We start from the raw sequence: 26,833 nt of genomic DNA on the forward strand, positions 1-26,833 counted from the left end.
CTGGTTCCTTGCAGAGTTTCAAAAACTCTTGTAAGTTCTTGAATGATTGGAGTATCTTTGGTTATTCAAAAAAAGTTCCTTTAGACTATACCTGAGTTTATGCTAATGAGGTGACTCCTGGTGGGCCCTTAGATAGTTTCAGAGGAGGGCTAGCCACACCCGAAGATCAAGCAGGTGATTAGAGGGTTGGTACTTTCAGTTCCATCTTCAACCTCCAGTGAACAGAGAGAGTCTAGAGACCGAGTCCAATCATGTGGCCAATGACACAGTAAGACCCCAATAAACCTGCTTCCTGGAGCTCAATGGAGCTTCCTGGTTGGTGAATACACTAATGTTCTTGGAAGGTGGCATACCTGGATTCCATGAGGAGAGAGCATGGCAGCTCTGTGTTTCCTCTCCATCAAGAGCTTTCCCTGTGCTCCTCTTCTATTTGGCTGATCCTGATCTGTATCTTTTATGATAAAACTAAAATTGTAGGTATAGTGCTTTTAGTGAGTTCTGAAAGTCATACTAATGAATTATTGAACTAGGGGGTCATGGAATACTTCAAATTTATAGCTGGTTTGTCAGAAGTGCAGATGGTCTCCAAGCTTTGCAGCTGGCATCTGAAGTGGGGGCAGTCTTGTGAATGACTTTGCTCTTAACTTGTGGGGTCTGCACTAACTCTAGGTAGTTAGTGTCAAACTGAGTTGAATTGCAGAACGCCCAACTGGTGTCAGAGAATTGCTGTTGGAATATCTTTCTTGCCCTAGACTTTCTCAGAATTCATTCTGTTCTGGGCAATCAGGAATTTCACTTTTGCTTAAAGCCCTTCCCACCCAAACCTTTACAGCATCCCACGAGGGCCTTAACCTCTTACAAGGCTGCAGCCAGAAAGGCCTTTGTCCCATCCTGGCAGGCCCTGGGCTTCTGCCTGCATTGACACTGCTTTTTTTCTTCTGATACTGTCTTGGTTGTTGCCTGTTTGGTTCTTGTTTGATTTTTTAGGTTTCTCCAAGTCTTTTTTAATGTATTCCTTAAAGGTATCCTTTCTGGGGAGGCTTTCTCTGAACTTCAGTGCCATCTGAAGTAGGTCTCTCCTATTTCCTTGCTTGTGGCACCCTCCTTTCCTTTAGAACAGCCATCAGAATTTAGTCTTGCTTATTTACTTGTAAAATTTTCTGCCTCCTATCCTACACTGAGAGATGTGTAAAACAGGGCCTGGGCTGTCTTGTCTTCTCAGTCTATACCAGCTCTATGCCTAATGCCTAGCATGCTCCTATTTCTTGAGATAAAGAATGAGTAAACCTAAGTAGAAAATGGAAGACGTGAGCTCTGTGAGCCATTGTTATTTTGTGGTTTAGGTGAGCATGGTGGCTATGACTTGGCAGTCTGCAGAAAGAAGTCTTCCTGTATGTGAATCCTGAACCAACTCCAAGTAGCTGTGGGCTTGCAGACTTGTCACACATTGGACACATTGGACACCAAAGATGAAGTTATATCCTTTCCTTCTCCAATTCTTCCCCAAACTACTATAACAGTATACTACTACTACTACTACTACTACTTCTGACTCTGACTCTGTTATTGCTATTTTCTGGTTGTGGAAAGGAGGTTCCAACTCCCAGTGCACTCATTGGATGTTCCAGTTGCAAACTTTAGTAACCTGTTCAGGTCACAAATATGACCATTTGAAAAAATTATGATTGGGACTTCTAATCTGTTTTTCTTTAATATTTTATTTATTCACGAGAGACACAGAGAGAGAGGTAGAGACATAGGCAGAGGGAGAAGCAGGCTCCCTGCAGGGAGCCTGACGTGGAACTCGATCCCAGAACCCTGGTATTACGACCTGAGCTGAAGGCAGACGCTCAACCACTGAGCCACCCAGGTGTCCCTCTAATCTATTTTTCTCAGGAAAAAACAGAGTGCTGGTCACTCTCCTTAAACAGGTTCTTTTAAAATATTTTTTTACAAAAGGAATCCATCTAAAATATATTTTGATTCAGCAAGCTGTTTTAAAAGACATATTGGAAAGTGAGCTAAGTTTGTATTGATAAAAATTTAATTGGAATTGCATTCACTCCTTGAATCAATATTTAGCTTAGGTTCATTAAAAAATGCCTCATTTTTGTGCAAACCTTCAAACCAAACCAGGAGGAAGAAACAATAAGGCCATAATCAATATAACTTGAATATCCAGACTGTGCAAGGATTGAGAAATACTTGTGGCTTACCCAGAACTTGTTTCCATTCCACCTTATTCTATTTAGGTATCCTTTATATTCTTGGAAAATAATCAGTGTCAAAACACAAAACACCCAGTTATATTTGAATTTCAGATAAATAATGAATGAATTTTCAGTATAAGTATATCCCATGTGATATTTGGGACGTACTTAAACTTAAAAAATTATTTGTTGTTTATCTGAATTACAAATGTAACTGGGTGTTCTGTATTTTATATGGAAACTCAGATAGGCAAGAAGATGGTAGCTAAATCTAACTTTAAAACAGAAAAACTAAAAAAGAAAAAAAAAGAAAAATAAAACAGAAAAACTCTGGAAGTTTAATGAGTGGGATTAGAAAAATGACTGAATCAGAAACTTTTTAGAATCTCATATAAGCTGAGTGAACTCTAGACTCTTTCCTACTGGTTTGTGGGCAAATGTGTGCTGTTTGCACTTCTCAGTTATTAGCATATTTGCAGGTTCCTCTTCTAGGCCTAGAGATTTACTCAGCTTGTTTTGTGGAGATGGCACTACTCCGTTATGACTATGGGTAAGGAAATGACACATAAAAATTTCAGTATGAAATTCAATGAATAAACAGAATTGGTATAAGTTGAGTGTCTTAGGCAAGACTTTTATGTATGATTTTCCCTGACCTATCCTTATTAGTGTGGAGGGATTTAGGGGCAGGGAGAGATAGTGGGCACATGTGGGCCTCTTCATACTGCTGTTTCAGGAGAAGCTTACTTCATTGTGCTACAGCATATCCCAATACAGCATATTCTCCAATACCCACTTTACTCAAATGAAAAAAGAGAGAAAAATATTTTGGTGCCAGAAGAGGAGTTTTGAGTTCCCAATATCAGTGAAGAAAGGCAGGAATGGCAGATAAGCAGCCATAGCTAACATGTTAGGAATTCTGATAGATTGGTAAAGTCCCTAAAGGGGAAGGGACACTGTTGTCTCTGAAACAGTTTGTGAGAACCACAAGAAGACCTTCTCTGAACTGGGGGCTGTTTTTGCTTTGTCAGTGTTCCTAGGGCCTCAGTAGTTTCTTTTTTTCTGTGAAGCGGCTACCACCTACCTCTGTTCCCAGGAAATGGAGAGTGAGTGGGGTATACTCTCCCTGCCTTTCCCTCCTTGCTCACTTGAAAACAAGCACACAGGCTCTTTCTCTTTTCAAGCTTTGATGTTTATTGCTACAAGGAAACAGAAGGTTAACAAAAGATAGTCAGTGGGGTATGTATAGAATTTGAATTTTACTGGTCTCTCTTTCCTGACTTCCCTGCTGTGTCTTTCCAAATCTTCATGTGTCTGCTGGGCCAGGATTTAGCTGCTTTCAGAAATTAGATCAGAGGAAGTAGTAGTCAGCATTGACAATGGGAAGAAAAGGTGGAGACCCAGAGCAAGAGACTTTGGCCATTGATTAAGAGATCCTCAGAGATGAAGAGGGGAAAAGGAATTTCCAGTTTCTAAGTGTAGGATCTTGTGTCTACCTCAGTGGAAAGACAAGTCTCTGCTCGCAGGGAATTTGCAGTCTGGTGTAGAGGTAGATATGCAATCAAGCAATTAGAATATAGTATGTTATTTGCTTTAATGAGGGGTATGGAAACAGTGTTCTAGAGCATTGGAGAAGGAGCACTGAAGTCAGACTGGACTTGGGAGAGATCTTCTGGAATAGAGAAGACAATTAAACTGAGGTCTAAAGGATGTTGGCCAAGTGACTGAGATAGCAAGGGATTCTAGGTAGAGGAGCTTGCATATGCAAAAGCACAGAAAGATGAAATGTTTTCAGGGGAAGGTGGGCAGCACTGCTGGAGAGTAAAGGGAGTGCAATGAGTGCTGTAGGAAGAGGAGGATAAGGGTCCAGTCTTGCAAAACCTTAGATGTCGCAGATGGAGCTTTATAAGTTAGATACTATATAGGTAAGGAGCAGCTATGAAGAGTTTTCAGGGTGGCAGCAAGTGTCACATTTAATCTTTGCACTAGTTCTTTGAATTGGGAAGTTGTGTCTCAAATTTAGGTGGAAACTTGGAGAGGTTCAAAAAAGGGCCTCTACTTCAGAGGCTAGTGGTAAAGTGAGGACTCCCTTCTATTCATTTGACTACAGAGTGCAGGTATCTTCCATTTCACAGAGCTCTATAGTCTGGAGAGGAAGAATATAAGATGAAGTGATTGTTAAGCATCTGTGCCCTGCTATAAGCATATAAGATGAGTGTTGGGTCTGGCTGTAACTGCCTCTAGGAAGACAAGTGAAGTCATTCAGCCCTCGGTCCATGCTGTCAGCCTCCAGTACTCTAGCATGGCAGCTTACAGTTATGACAGTGAAGTCAACTGCACATTTTAGAGAGCTTTAAAATGCAACTCAGTATTTACATGTTAACTTCCAACTCTCTGGAGTGTTTGCTTAGAATGAATGACTTATTTGAGGAAGGGGTTGTGTAACCTGTATATTGGTGGAGGCACTATCTAGAAATAAACGAAAGCCTTTGCAAAATGTGGCCACGAAAAGTCCTTAAAGGTTGGGATAGTTAATTGAAGTCACACATGCTATAGGATTGTTACAGGTTGGAGTCACCAAAAGTAGCATTTTAATCCTTGGGAAGGTATTGTGAATATTTTGCCATTGATATGACTAGGCCATGTGAAGTGTGCCAAAACTAAAGACCTCTCTGGAATTCACTCTTCCTTTGGGAAGTTTGAAACTTCATTAATCATTAGGGAAATGCAAATCAAAACCACAATGATTACTTGGGTGCCTGGGTGGCTCAGCAATTGAGTGGTTGAAGAATCTGCCTTTGGCTCAGAGTGGGATCCCAGGGTCCTGGGATTGAGTCCCGCATTGGGGTCCCTGCAGGGAGCCTGCTTCTCCCTCTGCTTGTGTCTCTGCCTCTCTCTCTGTGTCTCTCACGAATAAATAAATAAATCTTAAAAAAAAAAACAAAAACCTAAGTAGCAGAATCAATTTCTGCTAAAAAATTTCTACTATTTTTTATTTTCACATCATTTACAAGTACTTCATTTATCATGACACAATTCTATCAAGAGGCACTGAACACAAGTAATTTGAAATATTTTAGTACTTACTGAAATACCAAAAACAAAGACTTTATTCTTTCCTTTAACTTTCTCTTCTCTCCTCTCTCCCCTTTTCTTCCAGTTCCCTCTTTCAGTATCTCTTATCTCTGAAATGGATGAATCACCTCTTGGGTGATTCATATACATTGACTATGTTGGGATGTTTACTTGTCTGGATGTCTCCTGTTGCTGGTCTCACAGCAACGAAGTGAGGTAAAAATTAGTAGGGTGTTTTGGAGACTGTTTGATTCCCAGGTATATCTCATTATCTCCTCACTTATTTCTTATTACTTAAGAGAATATCTAGGGAATTGGAAGAGCAATAAATGATGGCTAAATCAAGTGGTAGTGTGGAGAGACCTGGTTATAATGCCTCACATTTGTGTAGTGCTTTGCAACATCTCTGTGTTCCCACATATCCACACAAGGATATGCTAGTGTGGGTCCTGGGCGGAGGCAGCAGAAGATGGTGGACTAAGGGGAATTCTAAATGGCAGATGTCCTTGATGGAAGATATAGGCAAGGAAAACTTCCTTCACCTTACTACTTCCCACTGGTTATGATAACACTGATGGATATCAGATTCAGATTGCCTGATGAGCCTCTCAGTGTCCATGCCTACCATCCATGCATTTTCTGTAATAAGACTCTTTTCAATAATCCCATGAATGATGGAAAGTGATAGAAGTGAATTATCCACACAGAGGGTAGAAAGAATTGAGATAACAGTTCATGGCATGCTATTATCACTGGTTTATGCAAGGCCTCTCTCTCTTATTTTTATCCTTTTATTTATTTATTTTTAAATTTTTATTTATTTTTCTTATTTTTACCCTTATACCTCACCCCCATTGCCCTCTTCCCATAGAATCCATGACATTTAACAAATATCTTGTGGTTTGTAAATGTTCTTACAATATGAATATTTTCAGTTGGAGTGTGTATTTCTAAATTTATATAAACTATATTGGGATTATCTATCTATCTATTCATCTATCTATCTGCCTCATTTGGTTACTTACTTTTTTTCCTCTAAGCACAATATTTTAGAGATATCTTCTTGCTGCTATGTGTAAATCTGTTGCTTGTAATTAATGGTTTTCTGATATCCCAGAATGTGCATCACCACATTTCACCCAATTTACTTTCCTGACACTGAGCACAGGTCGCCTTCAACTCCTAGCCAGCAAAATATAAGGGCACAAGGAACATGAACATGAATATCCATATACACATTCCTTTATGGAATTGCCTAAGCATTTATTTGGAATATATATTAACAGGTAGAATTTCTGGGTTACGCAATATTTGTTTACTTATTTTGCATAGGTATTGCCAAATTGTTCTGGGTAGCTCTACTTCTGTACATTTTATCAGCAATATGTTATTTGACTTTCTAATTTTTGCTTGTTTAATAGATATGAAGGTGTAGCTCACTGTTTTCATTTGTATTGTTTTTTTAAAAAAAGATGTATTTATTTATTTTAGAGAGAGAGAGCACACATAAGCAGGGGGAGGGGCGCAGGGAGAGGGAGAGAAAATTCTGAAGCAGACTTCCCTCTGAGTGCGGACTCCAACTCAGGGCTTGATCCCATGACCCTGAGATCATGACCTGAGCCAAAACCGAGTCAGACACTCAGTGACTGAGACACCCAGGAGCCCCACATCTTCGGTTTTTAAAAACTTTCTCAGAATGCTTTAATTTTATTTTCTTTATGATAAAAGGGTAACTATTTATTTTCCTTATTTCAAAAATAAATTACATCCGTTAAGAAAAATGTAGAAAAATACGCCCATACAGACAGATGAGAAAGAAAAGTTGAAAATCAGGATTTTTCTTTGAAGCCCTTACAGTGAAGTAGCTGCTGGAGGAAGCCGTCTCCTTCTGATCACCCAGCAGCTCTGGGGGTTTGAAGGGGTAGGGGAATGACACTTGACAAATACTGCTTTGTCGGTAGATATTATCATCAATAGCTCACTGCAGCATGGCTTGTTGGTTGCCCTGTGACTTGAGGCTACGGACATGGGTGGTCTGGATTGCTGTCACTTTCTTTAGGAGTAGGCAGTGATGGTTCCTAGGCAAAACATGAGAAAGACCAATGCAAAAAGATTAGCAGCTTTCCTCTACCAGTTCTCCTCTGTCTTTGCTTCCTCCAGTTACCCTTCTGTCCCAGGCTGCTGCCCATCCCCAACCCTTACTCCAACTAAAGTCAGTAAAGGGTCTCCTCAGGGCTTCTCAGGATTATAGGGTTTGTCCCTATAATCCACAAGCCCTTTTACTTCAGTTTTCTGCAGAGTTGGTTTTGAGGAAAAACCAGTCTAGCAGGGATCAGATACCTTTGGGGATAATTCCTAAACTAATATCCTAAGGGATTCATGGAAAAACAATACTGTAACTGCTATTAGCTTAATAATATACAACATTTGGCAAGTCTGCAAACATGTTCTTAATAAATGGTGTTGGGTCTACATTTTTTTAATGAGGGCTTTAAGATGTGGGTTTAAATTCCAGTTTAGATACTTTCTGTCTGTGAGGCCTCAGAAAAATTATTTAATTTTCTGAGTCTCAGTTTCCTTGTCTGTAAAATGTGAATAATATTACCTATCTCATGTGTTGCTGGAGATTCAAAATGAATTTGAACTTAGACATAAACACCACAGTGTCTGACACATAGATTCCTTATACAAAAATTCCTTTTATCTTTGGTGTAGAGCACATCCCTCTTCCTTCTTTTTGTGAGGGAGCAATCACCCTGGGTGCTGTCTTCAGTAGATCCCTTGATTTTCACAATAAGTTTGGCTACTCAGCTTCCTGGGGTGTCTGACTTTTACAAGGCAGTATCCATATTCCAGCTTTTATTACCAGGACTTTCCTTTCTAAGACTAATATGAGATAAGCCCTTTAGTTGGCGTTCTGGTATATTCTTGAACTCATCCTCAAGTTGAAGTGAATGTTCAGTTGTTATTAATTTATGTCATCAAACCTGGCTTATGTCCAAGGCTAGAAGAAGGAACATTTAACCTGGTAGAGACAAAGTCTCTGGGGTAAATTTTCTCTCCATGAATCATCTGCTGCTGTCATATCCCTAACTCTGGGGAAGGGACCGGGCAAGATTGGGAAGCCAGATCCTACCATATAAGCAGAAAATAGCTAGTGTGTATCCTTATGTTTTAGATTATTATTTATTTTTTTAAATTTATTTATGATAGTCACAGAGAGAGAAAGGCAGAGACATAGACAGAGGGAGAAGCAGGCTCCATGCACCGGGAGCCTGACGTGGGATCCGATCCCGGGTCTCCAGGATCGCGCCCTGGGCCAAAGGCAGGCGCTAAACCGCTGCGCCACCCAGGGATCCCTAGATTATTATTTCTTAAGCATAACAAAAGACTATATGAATTAATTGCACTGAAAAACTGTTCTTCAACCGCATTGTAGTTGGTCAGTATAAATAATGAGGTTGTCTTTATGACCGGTCTTGATATCTAGCTTTACTTTTGTGAGCTCTATGCAGAAAGACAGAGAAGAACCAGCCACTTTTCTCTCACAGTTTTCATTACATTGTTCATTCTGAACCACTAAGTAGTGACTTTATTTTCCAGCCTCCAATGGTCCCTGAAACATGCCAGAAATGATAACTTAACAGGAAAATACATGTATAGAAAAACCTGAAGAGTGTGTTTCAAAATGTTAAAGTTGGGAACCCTGGGTGGCGCAGCGGGTTTAGCGCCTGCCTTTGGCCCAGGGCGCGATCCTGGAGACCCGGGATCGAATCCCACGTCGGGCTCCCGGTGCATGGAGCCTGCTTCTTCCTCTACCTATGTCTCTGCCTCTCTCTCTCTCTCTCTCTCTGTGACTATCATAAATAATAAAAAAATAAAGTTTTTAAAAAAATGTTAAAGTTATCTCTGAGAGGTGGATGATATATAATTTAATAGACTTCTGGAATTTTCTATAATAATTATGCATTATTTTATAATAAGAAAGGTATTTAAAAGTTAAAACAGTTTATAGTTAATTATAATATAGAACTATTTTGGAGATTTAAAGTGTCTCAAAAGTTGTTTTCCTCCTAACACCTTAGTGAGAAAGGGAAAGAATTATTATTGGACAATTTGAAAGATTGTCTTTCATGAGAAAGACAGTCAGACAGCATATATATATATATATATATATATATATATATATATAAAATATATATAACATATATATAAATATTATTATGATGATGATGAACATCAAGGAACCCTGGATCAGAGCTGTTCTATAACTTTGACCTTGATCACATGAAAGATCAGAAGAGCCTGCATTCTGACTCCTACCTCTGTGTTAATTGTATTTATTTATGGAGGGCACAGTTTTAAACTCTTTACATGGAATAACTCATTTATTCTCTACAACACCTGCATGAAATAGATAACCGATATTCTCCCCATTTTACAGATGACACAACACTGGAGCAGAGAATTTGAGGAACTTGTCCAAGGTTATACACCCTGTCAGTGGCAGAGCTGGGATTTGAATACAAAAGTTTGGCTTCAAAGACAAAAGACTGCAAAATAGAAAAAGATATATGCAATATGGCATTATATTTAGTGTCCTTTATATGTGTTTTTTGAGAGCAACAGCAAAAGGTATGGCTTGTCCCTGTATTTACACTTTAATTTACACTATATTTACACTTAAAATTATGAAATATTTATTATATGTGAAGTATGTTTTATGTGAGGAAACAAGAAGTATGGTCAGTGCTGCTGCTGCTTCATAATGTAGTGGAGGGAGGTAGCAGTGGAAACAAATAATTGAACATCATGTAATAAACACTGAATATTAAATGATATATTAAATATGTGCTCTTATCCAATGACATTGAATTACCCCAAAGCAAAGAGTTTTTGGTGTTGTCAACTTAAATTTCTTGGTAGATATGCAATTAACTAAAAATAAAAGTTACGTTTAGTTTAGGAAAGTACTTTAAAAATTCAGAAATGATAAAGTATATAGTGCTAATTGTTATGCTAAAAAGGATATGACAAAAAAAAATAATGGTAAGTAAGCCCATTGTGAGTTTGTTCCTAGATAGGGGAAATTTAGTTTTCTGTGTACTGGGGAGGTTTTGAAACTATCAATTTTACATTGCTTCAGAAAAAGTAAAATTCGGATCCACTTTTTTGGCAGTGGGCAATGCATGAGTGTTTTAGGTCAAAAAGATAGAATGTTAATGTGGTCTTTCGGGTGGTACTAAACGCTAAAGGGACTCTGCTGGGTTATTAGAACTGGTACACCAGATCAACATCCTTGGAAGAGGCAATGCATTAAATTACATCAGCTATAAGCACTGTGATATTTGCCCACATTTTTTTTTCTTTCCTTGTGCTAATTCCACATCCATACAGAAAGACATGTCAAGGATAGCACAGCAACTACTGTAGCAGCTGATCTTGTCTTTGCTTTGGATTCTAGCTGACAGAGTTGATTCAGTCTTGTACTATTTGGAGTATGGTGAACTATTACTCTTATAAATGGAGAACAACCATATCGAATGTACCAGATAACTTTCAGGGAAGATTGATGATGTAAGTTGGCCTCACTCATGTTATTTGTAGGTTCCCTGGAGTATGTCAGATCACATGTCTATTAAAGGTACTAAATGATTCCCTTGGATTTTCAAACAGTTAATATAGTTTCCTAATTAAATAGAAAGTGAGTACAAAAAGCAGAACCCCATTCTGGGAAGAAAAATGGTCTATAAGATTTTGAAACATTAGGTTATATTTTTATTATTTATAAAATAATGAAGCATAAACATGGGGTGAGCTAAAATTTATTCCTAGAATCTTAGAATTCAATGATAAATCTGCATCTTTTAAAGTTTGGAATTGGTAGTTTTGGGCAATGAAATAGAAGTGAAGAGATTGAAGAAAATGATCTCTAGGGTCATTTCTGCTTTAAAATTTTGTTCTTGTGTGATAAAGTTCTGGAACAAATTAACTGAAGGACTGATTAAGATGATGATTGTTTTAGGAAATATTTAGATACCATGAATGTGAAGTTACTGTTGGATTTCAGCTTACTGAGAAAAGCTAGGGATGCTAAGTTATGTGGAGATCATTCTTGGTTCTATAGCCATTTTTGGTTAATTCACACCCTGAATATAGTGCTGGAGAGACAATGGGTCTGACACTTTAGAAGCATTCTGAAATTCTCTTCAGAGAGAATCTGAGTACTAGCTATATTGTTCTTCTCCAAACTTACTCTACAGTTGTTCTCCCACAATGATGGAGATAATAGTCACATGGGAAATGCATTTTCAGAGTCCTTGGGGGAAGGTAATGCATTCATTTGAAAGCTGCAAAAATGGTTTTGGGCTTTATCTGCTTGCAGAATGTGAACATTTTAGAATTTAATTGAATGATTCCCAGCCATTCTGGCATCCCTTGGGTCATTCTTCTTATATGTATTATAAGATACTTTATTTGTGGGCCTTCAAATTCAAAATTGTATAAAGAAGACCTTGGGATTTGCATATAAAGTACCTAATAAGTTCACTTAGAAATCTAAAAAGTCTACTTGTTTTTAGTTATTTCCATCCTAGCCAAGTAAAATATATTTATACATATTTTTATAAAGTTTTTATCTATCTATTTATCTATCATTTATCTCTCTGACCATCATCTCTATTTTTTTGTTTGAGTAAAGCTCACAAATTGGCAGCCTATTGCCAGATCAGGTCATCAGGTATATTTTTGGACTTTATTTAAAATTACTAATTAAAATTTTTGACATTTTCACACGAAACCCTGGATTTTCATGTCCTCCAGAAAAATATATCCCATTTTCAACAACAACAAAAATGAAAAGAATGCAGAAAAATAATAAAGTATGACTTATACACTTGAAAAAAACCAACCAATGCCAACTGTCACTCTAAACCCAGATGTTGGACTTACTAGACAAAGATTTGAGATCAGCTATTTTAAAAATGTTTGAAGAGCTAAAGGAAATCATTTCTAAATAGATAAAGGTAAGAGAATGGTGCCCTACCAAATAAGGAATATTGATAAAGGGAGGGAGATTTTAAAAAGAAAACAAATAGAAATTCTGGAGCTTAAAAGCACAATAATTGAAATGAAAATGGTTTAAGGGCACCTAGGTGGCTCAATTGGTTAAGCATTTGCCTTTGCTCAGGCTATGATCCCAGGGTCCTGAGATCCAGCCCTGCATCAGACTCTTTGCTCAACAGGGGGCCTGCTTCTCCATCTCACTCTGCCTGCTGCTCCCCCCTACTTGTGCTCTCTCTCTCTCTCTTAAATAAATAAATAAATAAATAAATAAATAAATAAATAAATAAAATCTTAAAAAATAAATTTACTAGAGGGTCCTAGTACAAGCAGAATATAAAAAACAATGAACTTAAATTATTATTTTTTAAAAAATATTTTATTTATTTATTCATGAGAGACACACAGAGAGAGAGGCAGAGACATAGGCAAAGAGAGGCAGGCTCCATGCAGGGAGCCTGATGTGGGACTCGATCCTGGGACTCCAGGATCACGCCCTGGGTGGAAGGCAGGTGCTCAACAGCTGAGCCACCCAGGTGTCCCAAATGAACTTAAATTAAAGATAGATTTCTATAAATTAAGGTGTTGATTGTAATCCTCAGGACAACCACTAAGAAAATAACTACAAAACATAGAGTTAAATAAATGATAAGGCAATCAAAATATTTGCTTAAAAAGTAGAAGGCAGTACAGAAGGAAATGAGGAACAAAAAAGATAATTCATGCTAACAGTGGCCAAAAGAGAGCTGGAGTGGCTATATTCAGTTGAAAAAGGCTTTAAAAAAAAGTTGCTATGAGAGACAAAGGAAGACATTCATTAATGACTGAAGATCAAGAATATAAGTATAAACATATTACCACCTAGCAACAGAGCCCCAAAACCTGCCAGAATTGAAGTAAAATTGATGGAATTGAAGGGAGAAATAGTTCAATAATAATAGTTGGCAACTTCAATATCCCACTTTCAATAATGGCTAGAAAAATTAGATCAGCAAAGAAATGTAAGACTTAAAGAACACTAAAAACCAAGTAGACAATGTATCTGTAGACACTGTAGCTAACAGTGCTCAGGGCACATGGAGTATTCTCAATGATAGACTATATAGTGGACCAAAAGGACAAAAAGAAGTCCTTAGCTTATAAGTGTAATCCCATAAGACTAGCTGAACATTTTTTAACAGAAGCATGGCAAGTCAGAAGGGAGTAGCATGATATATTCAAAGTGCTGAATAAAAAAAATTCTGTAGCCAAGAATATTCTATCCAGCAAGACTATCATTCAGAATAGAAAGAGAGATAAAGAGTTTCTTAGACATACAAAACCTAAAGGAGTTCATGACCATTAAACAGGTCCTGCAAGAAATATTAAAGGAGACTCTTTGAGTGGACAGGAGACACCCAAAGTGAGAAAGACAAGTCATGATCAGAATAATTCTTCAGAAACAACCACAAAACAAGTAATAAAATGGTAATATATATATATATATATGTATAATTATTTTGAGGACACCTGGGTGGCACAGCGGTTGAGCACCGTCAGGGTGTCATGATCCCAGGGTCTTGGGATGGAGTTCCACATCGGGCTCGTGACAAAAGGAGCCTGCTTCTCCCTATGCCTATGTCTCTGCCTCTCTCTCTCTCCGTGTCTCTAATGAATAAATGAATAAAATCTTAAAAAAATAATTACTTTGAATATAAATGGACTGAACACTCCAGTCAAAAGACATAGGGTGTCAGAATGGATAAAAGAAGACCCATGTATATGCTGACTACAAGAGACTCATTTTAGAAATAAAGACACCTGGAGATTGAAATTGAGAGGCTGGAGAAACATCAAGCACGCAAATGGATGTCAAAATAAAGCCAGAGTAACAATATTTACATCAGACAAAATAGACTTTAAAACAAAGATGGTAATAAGAGACAAAGAATGGCACTATATCATAATAAAAGGGACAATCCAATAAGAAGATCTATGAATTATAAATGTTTATGCACCCAACATAGAAGCACCCAAATATATAAAACAATAGCAAACGTAAAGAAACTCTTCAATAATAATACAGTAATATTGGGAACTTTAACACCCCCTTATATCAATGGACAGATCACCTAAATAGAAAACCAACAAGGAAACACTGGTTTTGAATGACACACTGGAGCACATGGACTTAACAGATATATACAGAATATTCTATCCCAAAGAGCAGAATACACATTCTTTTCAAGTGCACATGGAACATTCTCCAAAATGGATCACATATTAGATCACAGAATAGGCCTCAACAAATACAAAAAGACTGAAGTTGTACCATACATATTTTCTGATCACAATGCTATGAAACTTAAAGTCAACACAAGAAAAAGTCTGGAAAGACCAAATACATGGAAGTTAAATAACATGATACTAAAAAATGAATGGGTCAAGCAGGAAATGAAAGTAGAAATTTAAAAATACATGGAAATAAATGAAAATGAAAGCTCAATGGCCCCAAACATTTGAGATGTAGCAAAAGTTCTAAGAGGGAAGTATATAGCAATACAAGTCTACCTCAAGAAGCAAGAAAAATATCAATGTAACCCTATGCCTGAAGGAGCTAAAAAAGAACAACAAATGAAGCCTAAAGGCAGATGAAGGAAGGAAATAATAAAAATTGAGCAGAAATAAATGATCCAGAAACTAAAAATGAAAGACAAAAAAACAAAAACAAACCAAGAAACCCAAAACAAACTATAATAGGATCAATGAAACCAGGAACTGGTTCTTTGAAAAAATTAATAAAATTGACAAACCTCTGGAGTGCCTGGGTGGCTCAGTCAGTTAAGCATTTACCTTCAGCTTGGGTCATTGTTAAGGGGATCTGAGTTGAGCCCTGCATGGCTTTGGGCTCCTCACAGGGAGTCTGCTTCTCCCTCTCCCCCTGCCCCTCCCCCCTCCTCATGTGTGCGTGCTTTCTCTGTCTCTAGCTTGCTCTCTCTCAAGTAAATAAAGTCTAAATAAGTAAATAAAATTGACAAACCTCTAGCCAGCCTTATAAAAAGAAAAGAGAAAGAACCTAAATAAAGAAAATCACAAATAAGAGAGGGGAATTAACAACCAATACCACAAAAGTACAATAATAAGAAAATAATATGAGAAACCATATGCCAACAAAATGGACAACCTGAAAGAAATGGATAAATTCCTAGAAGCACTTAACTACCAAAACTGAAGCAAGAAGAAATAGAAAACTTGAGCCGATCAAAAACCAGCAAATAAATTGAATCAGTAATCAAAAAACTCCCAACACACAGAAGTCCAGGACCAGATGACTTCACAGGTGAATTCTAACAAACATTTAAGGAAAAATTAATACTTATTCTCAAACTATTCTAAAAAATAGAAAAGGAAAGAAAATGTCCAAATTCATTCTATGAGGCCAACATTACCCTGATACCAAAACCTGATAAAGATATCACTGAAAAAGAGAACTATAGGCCAATATCCCTGATGAACATAGATGCAAAAATTCTCAATAAAAGCATAGTAAACCAAATTCAAGAATGCATTAATCATTCGCTACTATCAAGTGGCTACAAATGTAGTTCAATATTCACAAATCAATCAACGTGATACATCACATTAGTAAAAGAAAGGTTAAGAATCACTTGATCCTTTCAATGGATGCAGAAAAAGCATTTGACAAAGTTCACAGCCATTCATGATAAAAACTCTCAACAAAGTAGAGATAGATGGAATACACTCAACATGATAAAGGCCATATACTAAAGACCCACAGCTAATATCATCTTCAATGGGAAAAAAAAACTGAGAGCTTTTCCCCTAAGGTCAGGAACAAGATGGGGCTTCACTCTCACCATTTTTATTAACATAGTACTGGATGTCCTAGCCGTAGCAATCAGACTATAAAAAGAAATAAAAGGCATCCAAATCAGCAAGTAAGAAGTCAGACTTCCACTATTCGCAGTTGACATAATACTTTATGTAGAAAATCCAAAAGACTCCTACTAGAGTCAACAAAAAAACTACTAGAACTGATACACAAATTCAGTGAAGTCTCAGGATACGAAATCAACATACAGAAATCTGTTGCATTCTATACACCAATAATGAAGCAGCAGAAAGAGAAATTAAGGAATTAATCCCATTTACAACTGCACTAAAAGCCATGAGATACCTAGGGATGCACCTAACTGAAGAGGTGAAAGACCTGTACTCTGAAAACTATGAAACACTGTTGAAAGAAATTAATGATGACACAAAGAAATGGAAAGATGTTCCATGTTCATGGACTAGAAGAACAAATATTGTTAAAATGTCTATACTGCCCAAAGCTTTCTACACATTTAATGTAATCCCCATCAAAATACCAACAGCATTTTTCACAGAGCTAGAACGAACAATCTTAAAATTTGTATGGAACCAGAAAAGACCCCAAATAGCCAAAACAGTCTTGAAAAAGCAAAGCAAAGCTGGAGGCGTCACCTTTCTGGACTTCAAGTTATATCACAAAGCTGTGATCATCAAGACAACATGGTATTGACACAAAAACCGACACACACATCAGTAGAATAGAATAGAGAACCCAGACATGAACCCACGATTATATGGTCAGTTAGTTAGTCTTTGATAAGACAGGAAAGAATATCCAATGGAAAAAGCCTCTTCAACAGTGTTGGGAAGACTAGACAGCAATGTGCAAAAGAATAAAACTGGACTGTTTTCTTATGTCATGTACAAAAATAAACTCAAAATAAGTTAAAGACCTAAATCTGAGATCTGAAACCATAAAAATCCTAGAAGACAACACAGGCAGTAGCTTTTTTGACATGGGCCATAGTGACTTCTTTCTACATATATCTCTTGAGGCAAGAGGAAAAAAACAAGCAAAAATAAACCACTGGGATTTCATCATAATGAAAATAAATAAAAACTTCCTACACAGTGAAGGGAACAATCAACAGAACTAAAAGGCAACCTACCAAATGGGAGAAGATATTTGCAAATGACATATCTGATAAAGGTTAGTATTCAAAATATATAAAGAACTTATAAAACTCAACACCCTCAAAATGAATAATTCTACTAAAAAATGGGCAGAATACATGAAAAGACATTTCCCCAAAGAAGACATCCAGATGGCCAGCAGACACATGAAATGATGCTCAATATTCCTAGTCACCAGGGAAATGCAAATCAAAACTACAATGAGATACCATCTCACACTTGTCAGAATGGCTAAAATCACCAACATAAGAAACAAGTGTTGGTGAGGATGTGGAAAAAGGGGAACACTCATGTACTGATGGTGGGCATGCAAACTGGTGTAGCCACTGTGAAAACAATATGCAGGGTCCTCAAAAAGTTAAAAATAGAGCTACCCAGCAATCCAGCAATTGCACTACTACGTTTTTATAGAAATAATACAAATACTAATTCAAAGGGATACATGCACCCCAATATTTTTAGTTGCATTATCTACAATAGACAAATTATTGGGAAACAGCCCAAGTGTCCATCAATTGGTGAATGGTTAAAAAAAGATGTGGTATAGGGATCCCTGGGTGGCGCAGCGGTTTGGCGCCTGCCTTTGGCCTAGGGCACAATCCTGGAGACCCGGGATCAAGTCCCGCGTTGGGCTCCCTGCGTGGAGCCTGCTTCTCCCTCTGCCTGTGTCGCTGCCTCTCTCCCTGTCTCTGTGTGACTATCATGAATAAATAAATAAAATCTTAAAAAAAAAAAGATGTGGTATATATATAATGGAATATTACTGAGCCATCAAAGAGAATGAGATTTTTTGATGTGAAATAAGCCAGTCAGAGAAAAACAAATACCATATGATTTCACAAAACAAACAAGCAAAGAGAAAGAAAGAGAGAGAGGCAAACTGAGAAACAGATCCTTAACTATAGAGAACAAAGTAATGGTCACCAGAGGGGAGGTGGGTGGGGGATGGGTTAAATAGATGATGGTGATTAAAGAATGCACTGTGATGAGCAGAGGGTAGTAGATGGAAGTGCTAAAGCTCTCTATATTGTACACCTGAAGCTAATATTACATTGCATGTTAACTAACTGGGATTTAAATAAAAACTTTTAAAAAATCAAAAGATTCAAACATTTGAATAGGATAGGATCACACTTCATTTTGACACCTAATTATCTATTTAACCTAAGTAACAGTAAAAGATTTTAAAGGAAAATACAGAAGATTACATAGTTGTGAGAAAAACTTAGATCTTTTAATGTTATGGAAATACACAGTTTTTTCAAGTACTAGTAATCCTGATGAAGAAGAAAACACGGAATCTTTATTTTATTAAAGGTAAATTTTATTAAAGGTAAAAAGAAAAATCCTTTTATTTACAAATTTTTATTAAAGTAGACCAATAGTCTAAGAGAACTTTGTTTTTTTAACAGAGAGAAAACACAATTCTAATTTTGCACCAGTATACATTTGATATTAAATCTTATTTACTTAATGAAATGTATCCAATCATAACCGGGTCTAACCATACATTAAATTTCCTTTTAAAAGTTCCTTTTCTATAAACATTTAATACCATCTCCTCCTTCTTTTTTTTTAAATTAAGATTTTGTCCTATATTCTACTTCTTCAAATAAGTAGCCTTACTTTAGTTAAAAATTACTTTCTCTTTTTTCCAACCAAACAGAGTATCTCCATTCCTCATATCTACTTTCACTGAAAGCACATAACCTACTTTTCTGGTACATAGAGTTGTTCTCTTATGATTTTTAGTAGCTTTAGCCACATATGTAATTAGAATTGTTAACCCTGAGAACTTTAATTTCTAGTAAAAACTAAGTAGTAAGCGATTGTAAACTGTGTTATACAGCATTCTTTAGACTGGCAAATTGATCAATATATTTCATAATTTCTAGTATGTTTTTAATACTACAATATTTCAATGAAACACAAAAAAATGTTCACTAATGGACCCAAATTTATCTTTATTTTCTTTTTAATAAGGAAGCCAAAATGTATAAATCTATCTTTAGTGTTCAGTTTCATTATTTTATCTTATTTTGAAATAATTTAGATATTCAATGAATTTAACTTAACCTATCTCTTAACTTAGCAAAATTTTAAGGTTTCAGGTTACCAAAAAGATTTTAGAAGCTATTTTCATTTTTTAAAAAGTTTTTTAAAATTTGAGAGAGAGAAGGAGAGGGCACAGAAGGGGAAGAAGGGGCAGAAGGAGAGGGTGAAACAGACTCCCCACTGAGCAGGGAGACTAAGGCTGGATCCCAGGACCCTGAGATCATGACCTGAGTAGAAGGCAGATGCATAACTGACTGAGCCAGGCACCTGAAGCTATTTTCAAGTAAAAGTTTTATTATAGCAAATTATTGGTGACAGATTTTGTAACAGTTATAGCATGAGCTTATTTTAGTAAATTTAAAATAAATTTTTGTATTTATTTTGAATTTAATAATTCAATTTTGTAGAATAAAATTTTGTATTTAATAATTCTAAAGACATGCCTATTTTAATTAGATGAACACCTGAATTAGCTTTAATACCAAATATTTTCCTTGACCATGTGAACCTGAAATTCATTTAGATTATATTTCTATTTTATTTTTGAGAAATTTTATGAATACTAAATTTATGTATAAGCACTTAATTTTCTTTAAGCCAAATAAATACAACTCTATTACAAATTAATTCTAGCAATATCATCTGAAGGTAGAAAATGCCAATTATTCACAATAGACATATAAACATGCAGACAGATGCAGAGAACTTTTGGTTATTGATTACTGTGGAGAAGATTTTTGAGATTTGTATTTTTCGTAAGGAGGCTGAGATCTAGAATTTGGGCAGGTGAGCCCTTCTAGCAAGTTGTATTTGAAAAAGTCTTTTTTCCTTTTCCCCCCTTTAGTTTCAGGAGACTGTAGGCTGTTTAAATTTCAAAGACATGGTAAGATTTATAACTTTAAGAAACAGAATGAATGCAAGTTTCTTTAAGAAGGACTTTGGTTTACAAAGGCCAATATTTTATATGTCATTTGAAATGAGCAGGGAAAGTTTTAGGACTGGTAAAGGAATATGAGAACTTTGAATTGTTTGTTGGTCATTTAAATGTATTAAAGGCTAGGATACTTTAGTCCACCTGGCTTAGCTTGTTTTACCTGTTAATAATTTAATTTGCTACTACACATTGTATTTAGCTTCTCTGGTCCCTGATGATGGCAGCTTGGTTTGCACACAGCAGGAGAAAGCATGAGTTAGGCCAGATGCGGTGTCCACACAAACCAAGGCATATTTAGAACCCTCACTCTGAGGGAAGGGATCAATGTAATCAATTTGCCAGTCCTTCAGCAGCTGGGAATTCTATTGGATAACCCTAGATTCTGTTAGCAGTTGCCCTGGGTATTGTTTAGAACACATGGCATGTTGTTATTGCATTAACCAAGTCACTGTACTTCAAAGGCAATCTGGCATCCCTGACAATATGCCATGCTACTTGGGCACTGTGGTGTCCTCTCTTCCTGTGCAGCCAATCTGCTGTAGCTACTGAAGATTCAGTAGCTACAGCTTGTATCTGAGCTAAGGGATCAGCTTCCTGACTGCCAAGGGGTATCAGTGTCTGAGCTGGGGAATGAAAAATGATGAGAACCACCTCAGGCTCTTGCAGATGGACTCAAGTGTCTTTCCACATATCCTGACGCCTTACAAGCTTATTCATAATCATCCACCTGGTGGCCTTCCATTGTTATCTGAGCCATAGGGTTAATCCCTTTAGAATAGCCTACACATCAGTGCAAAGGGTTAATGGCTAGGGCTCATTAGACCACTCTGAGCTCAGCCTGATGTGGTTTAAGTGGTGGGGTTCAGAGCCAATGGCCAAGAAAGAATTCTTGAGATGTCTTCAGTGCAAAAAGGTGGTTTTATTAAAGCATGGGGACAGGACCCATGGACAGAAAGAGCTGCAAGGGATTATGGAGAGTGGCTAATCATATACTTTCAAGTTGGGAGGGGAGTTTAAGGGATAGCATAAGTCTGTAACGAATTTTGGAAGCAAAGTTTCTAGGACCTCGAGGGGGCTAGCTACTATAAGGAAAAAGTCATTTATTGCTGTCCAGCAGAACCCCAGTTAAGAGACTTTTCAGATGTATACCAGTGGGTCATAAGCTTGGGGGATGATTGCCAACATGGATCTCGGTGGGGTAGAGACGAAGTTTCCAAAGAATTTTTGTATGTTAAAGTAGACTCATGAGATCCTGGGGTGTTGGAAAAATGTTAAGCTAAGGTTGCCTTTTGCCCTTAGTAAGGTTATCAACATCTAGGCAGCTGAGTTCCTAGAGAATGTGGAGAACAAAGGCAAAAGAAATGTATATAAAATTAAATTTCCTTATAACTTGCAGCCCACTGACGAATACTTGAGACAGGCAGAGCAAGACATTCCTTCAGGAACTCCCAACTATCTTAATGTTCATGTCTTGCTGGAGGAAAAAACCACCCTAGCCTGACAATAGCCAGGTCTCCTGGATCCTCTAAGTCTTCTTTAACATACAAAAATCCTTTTGGAAGCTTCCTTAAGTCTTCTCTAACATACAAAAATCCTTTTGGAAGCTTTGTCTCTATACTCCCCAACTTAAAAGTATATAATCAATCGATCCTCACAATCCTAGTGCAGCTCTTTCTGTCAATTGGTCTTGTCCCGTGATCTAATAAAAACACCTTTTTTTCTACTGAAAACATCTGAAGAATTTTTCTTGACTGTTCACTGGGACCCCATGTCAAATCATGTCACCTTCCAGGTGAAGGCAAATTGATCTTAGTTATCAGAAACCTGTACTTGTTAAAGTCTTTTCCAAGAATCTCCTTGAAATAAAGCTTCTGCAGGAACTTTCCCCCCCAAAGCATCAGAATAAAACAATAACATCTGCAAAAGACTGAAAAATGGCCATGGTTAAAGATCCGTTCATTATAATGCAATCGAGTAGGGCATACCATTATACCAGGACATAGGATTTTAGGAATTTCGTACAAATAGATCCTAAAAGGAGTTTAGCATCACTTTTTATTTGACAATGCTTCCCATGAAATTTAACATATGTAAAAAGCTACATTGTTATAACAAATTTAGCTCTTTTAATAGAGAAGACTCAGTTTTCTCAAGGAGTCCAAAACGTTATAAAAACATGTCAAACACAGTCTTTTTTCTAGACATTATGTAAAAGGTAAAGATAAAGTGTGTTTACAATTTCTTACTAAGAGCAGGCCAATAATCTCAGAAAACATTGTTTTTTTTTTTAAACAGAGAGAAAACCGAATTCTAATTCTAATTTCACACCAGTGTACTTTTGATATTTCTCTTTTTTTTTCTTTTTAACTTAAGTAAATCCATTCCAGTTGTAGCTTGAACACATTTAAATTCCTTTCTCAATACTTCTCTTCCACAAATCTTCTGCAACTTTCTATATTCAATATTCATTCAGCTTTCATTTCAAAACTCTAGCCATGAATCTGGTACCCACTCCTATGGCTAAAGCTGTTCACTGGTATCTGTGATCTGTGGAGGTTGTGGACTGGTTTCTGAGCCTGGCAACTCCTATAGCAGTCTGTATTTTATTTTATTATTTTTTAAGAGGTTTTTTTTTTTTTTTTCTTCTAAAGTAATCTCTACAATGTGGAGTTGGAACTCATAATCTTGAGATTAAGAGTTGCATGCTCCACTGACTGAGTTCGCCAGGCACCCCTATAGCAGTCTGTTATTTTTGAGAGAGAGCAAGATCAGGGCAGGGGATGAAGGGCTGAGGGGAAAGGAGAGAGAATCTTAAGCAGGCTCTGCACCCAGCACAGAGCCTGACATGGGTTGATCACATGACCTGATCATAACCTGATCCAAAATCAAGAGTCAGCTGCTTAACTGACTGAACCACCTAGGTGCCCCAATTTGTTTTGTTCTTAAATTCCATCAGCCATTGCCATTTTATCTTTAAGTAAGCTTTCTGCCCTTTCTCTCTTCCTCTCTCTCTCCTTTTTCTGGTGTTCCCGTGATTGTATATTTGTTTTTTTTTTTTTTGATGGTATTCTGTATGACCCACAGACTTTCTTTACTCTTTCTATTCTATATCTTTTCGTTCCTCTAAGAGAGTAATTTCAGATGACTTGCCTTGAGTTTGTAGTTTCTGTGTTCATAGTAAGAAGTCCTAAAAGGCATAATCACATCTTTGTTCTCTTCCACTCATCCTCTAGTTAGCCAGGATAATCTTGTGAAAATGCAAATCTGATCAAGTTGCTCCCCTGTATAAACCTTTTCATTATTTATACATTGCTCTTAGGATTAAACTCAGAATCCCAGACCTGGTGTGCCAGGCCCTGTGTGAACTGGCTCTTGACTAGCCCTCCACTTCCCCTTGCCCACTGATTGCAGGTCACACTTACCCTCCTTCCTTCTGCAGTAGCACCTTCTTTGTGTCTCTTCTTTAATTTTTTCCAGTGTGTCTTGCTCTGCCTTTCCTCTCTTAAATCAAGAGGACTGTGCCTCTCTGTTGAGGGAAGTAATTGAGAGGATGTGACTGCCAGTTGACCCGTGAGCTGGACCCTGACAATTGGAGGCTCCTCACCCTTGCCCCTGTCCTGGGAATGTGGGTTCTGCTTGCCTTTCCTGATCCCAGAGTCCACTCAAGGACACAGCCTTGAGATAATGCTGTGGTTGGATGATATATGAGACTGAACCTAGTTGACGCTTGTATATCAACTTTAAGATTTGGGTGGGTGCAGGGAATCCATTCATCTTGCCTGAGACAAGCTTATATGGAAGTTCTCTTGCTAATGAAACCTACCGTCTACCAATCTGGAGTGGTTGCCTCTTTCTTTTTTTTTTTTTTTTTAATATATATATTTTCCCAATATTTAGCATTTTTTAGAGTTTTTTTTTATTTTTTTTTTATTTATGATAGTCACACAGAGAGAGAGAGAGAGAGAGAGAGAGGCAGAGACACAGGCAGAGGGAGAAGCAGGCTCCATGCACCGGGAGCCCAACGTGGGATTCGATCCCGGGTCTCCAGGATCGCGCCCTGGGCCAAAGGCAGGCGCCAAACCGCTGCGCCACCCAGGGATCCCTGGTTGCCTCTTTCTTTGGTCTCTCCCTTCCCTCCAAATATGGAGGCTGTACTCAGAGTGCACCCAGGAAGCTCCTGAGGGTTTTGCAAACTAACACTGGCCCTAAAATACGTATGGCCCTAAACTATGTAAACTTCTGTGTAGATGTGCACTTTGTCAGAAGTGGAGATATAACTCCTTCAGATTCTCCATGGGGTTTGTTAGGATTAAAAGTCTAAAACTTTTAATTTAAATGTTCATTTTTTTTAGGGCTCTGCCAGAAGCCTGTGTTTATTCTCATTTTGTTCACTTTTCCTGGTTTTATTTTTTTTGCCATCTTCTTCCACTGCTGTAAATCTCATATATTTATTTATTTATTTTATTTTTTTTTAATCTCATATATTTATTATTCACAAATTTGTCCTTAAACAATGCCTGTTTCCTAAGCTACAGTTTCCTGTGTCTGTGTCTCCACCTGAGTGTGTTGTGGATATTTAAGATTCAGTGGGCTCTGATTCAATTCATCTTCAGACAAACTTATTCTCTTCCTTCATTCCCTCTCTCCATTACTGGTACCACATTTAACTCAATTAAAATCAAAATTATACTAGATGTCTCTTTTTCCACTTCTTTCCACGGTCAAACCTTGACAAGTCCTGTATGTAGATTCTGTCTGTTTTGTACATTTGGAACATATCTTCCTCACTGCCTCTGCCTCACTTCACATCTGCCTAATTCTTTCCCTGGACTCTTGCCACCATCACCTCACTAACATCCTGCTCTCAGTCATACTCCATTCTGTTCGCCCCTCCACACCACCACACCCCAGGGGAGCTGTCTAAAGTGTAAACGGGCTCCTTTCACTTTCTTGTTCAAATTCTTCAGTGGGGGATCCCTGGGTGGCTCAGCGGTTTAGCGCCTGCCTTTGGCCCAGGGCGTGATCCTGGAGTCCCGGGATCAAGTCCCACCTCGGGCTCCCAGCATGGAGCCTGCTTCTCCCTCCTCCTGTGTCTCTGCTTCTCTCTCTCTCTCTCTCTATGTCTATCATAAATAAATAAATAAATCTTAAAAAAAAAATAAATTCTTCAGTGGAACCTAGCCACCTGTAAGACAAAGTCTGAACATCCTAGTGTGGCAATGAAGCCCTTCCCCTGTGCTCCTGTCTACCTTCCAAACCTCATTTCTGACATTGTGTATATTCTCTTAAGTGTAAGAGTCTTGGTTTATGCTTTTCTAGTAAACAGGAATGCACTTCCTTCCTTTATCACTGGTAAATTTCTGTTTACTCCTCACGACCTAACTCCTCTGTTACCCTTGTCAACCCTCTTTGTCAAGGACTTATGTACTCCTACCTTTCTCCTCCCAGAACACCATACCTAGCTCTTCATTTTGGTATTCACCAGATTGCTGTTATAATTATTTTAATTTTACTCTTACCCCCAACCCAGAACTGGCTTTGTCTACACTAACATTATGTTGACATTTGTCTTCAACTATTTTTTTCTTTTATTTAGACTCCATTCTACACAGGAGTATGTACTAAGATCAGCAAGGTGGAGTGATTAAAGCCCTGCATATACTCTGGAGAACCAGGAATGGTATAAAGTGCTGATCTTGATAAGGCTGTCAAAGGGCACAGAATTGTCCCATGGAAAGGGAAGGGCAGGAGCTTGACTCAGTGCCAAGGACCCATCTGTAGACTCTCTGTAAGCAAGCACTTACTTAGACCAGAATGCGATAAATGGCCTCTTGGGTCTCTGAGAAACTTGAAACAAATTCTTTAGTAACCAACTGAAGATGTATGTGAAAATGCACCTGCACCAATATAGGCTTCAATATGGAAAGTCATTTTGATGATTATAAAATTTTGACAAAGTAATCCGGTTTTCATCAAGTGTCAGAATGACTAGAACTTGTAGGTGCCATTAGACACCTGAAAGAGACAGTTTGGCTACAGCAAACTAAAATAAGAGGATAATAGAACACATGGTTTCTGAGATTTCTTCAATGCCATCTTCCGATCACTTAAATACATACTCATTACTTCAGGGCTAGAAGCAGGCCAGCTGTATATGAGCTTAGGAAAAATGTGGTTGTAGGAGAGGCATAGAGTAGGTAGTGTGGGATGGCTGAAAGATCATGGGCTGTCAGGTCAAGGAGATCTGGATCAATAGCACAACTCTTCTACCTTCCTGTGTTTATTATTGGACAAGTTGTGTGACACCTCTGATCTATAGTGTGCTCATTTGTACCTCTCCCTCATAATATTATTGAGGGGCTGATAGATGCTCAAAATTGAGCCTAATATATGTTAGTCCTCTCCCTCTTCTCAACATAAGTGTATACTGAGCCCATCCTTATCAATGAAGGATGAAGAACATGGAAGATGAATGTAGGCCCCATAATCG

The 26,833-nt window shown here is 37.6% G+C and overlaps 1 long non-coding RNA gene across 6 annotated transcripts in view; it reads left to right on the top strand.

Annotated features, from left to right (window-relative positions):
* The window catches only part of LOC144323906 (uncharacterized), a 137,906-nt gene that overhangs the window by 76,160 nt on the left and 34,913 nt on the right, over positions 1-26,833 (top strand). For 5 of the 6 annotated variants that reach the window (XR_013389255.1, XR_013389251.1, XR_013389254.1 and 2 more), the window contains 2 exons: positions 9,730-9,920; positions 10,750-10,862. This is a non-coding gene — a long non-coding RNA (uncharacterized LOC144323906). Of the gene's footprint in view, positions 1-9,729; positions 9,921-10,749; positions 10,863-12,107; positions 12,330-26,833 lie in introns of those variants that run through there. The other variant, XR_013389256.1, reaches the window with a different exon arrangement.

This window comes from Canis aureus, chromosome 11 (genome assembly GCF_053574225.1).
Source record: "Canis aureus isolate CA01 chromosome 11, VMU_Caureus_v.1.0, whole genome shotgun sequence".
Lineage (NCBI taxonomy): Eukaryota > Metazoa > Chordata > Mammalia > Carnivora > Canidae > Canis > Canis aureus.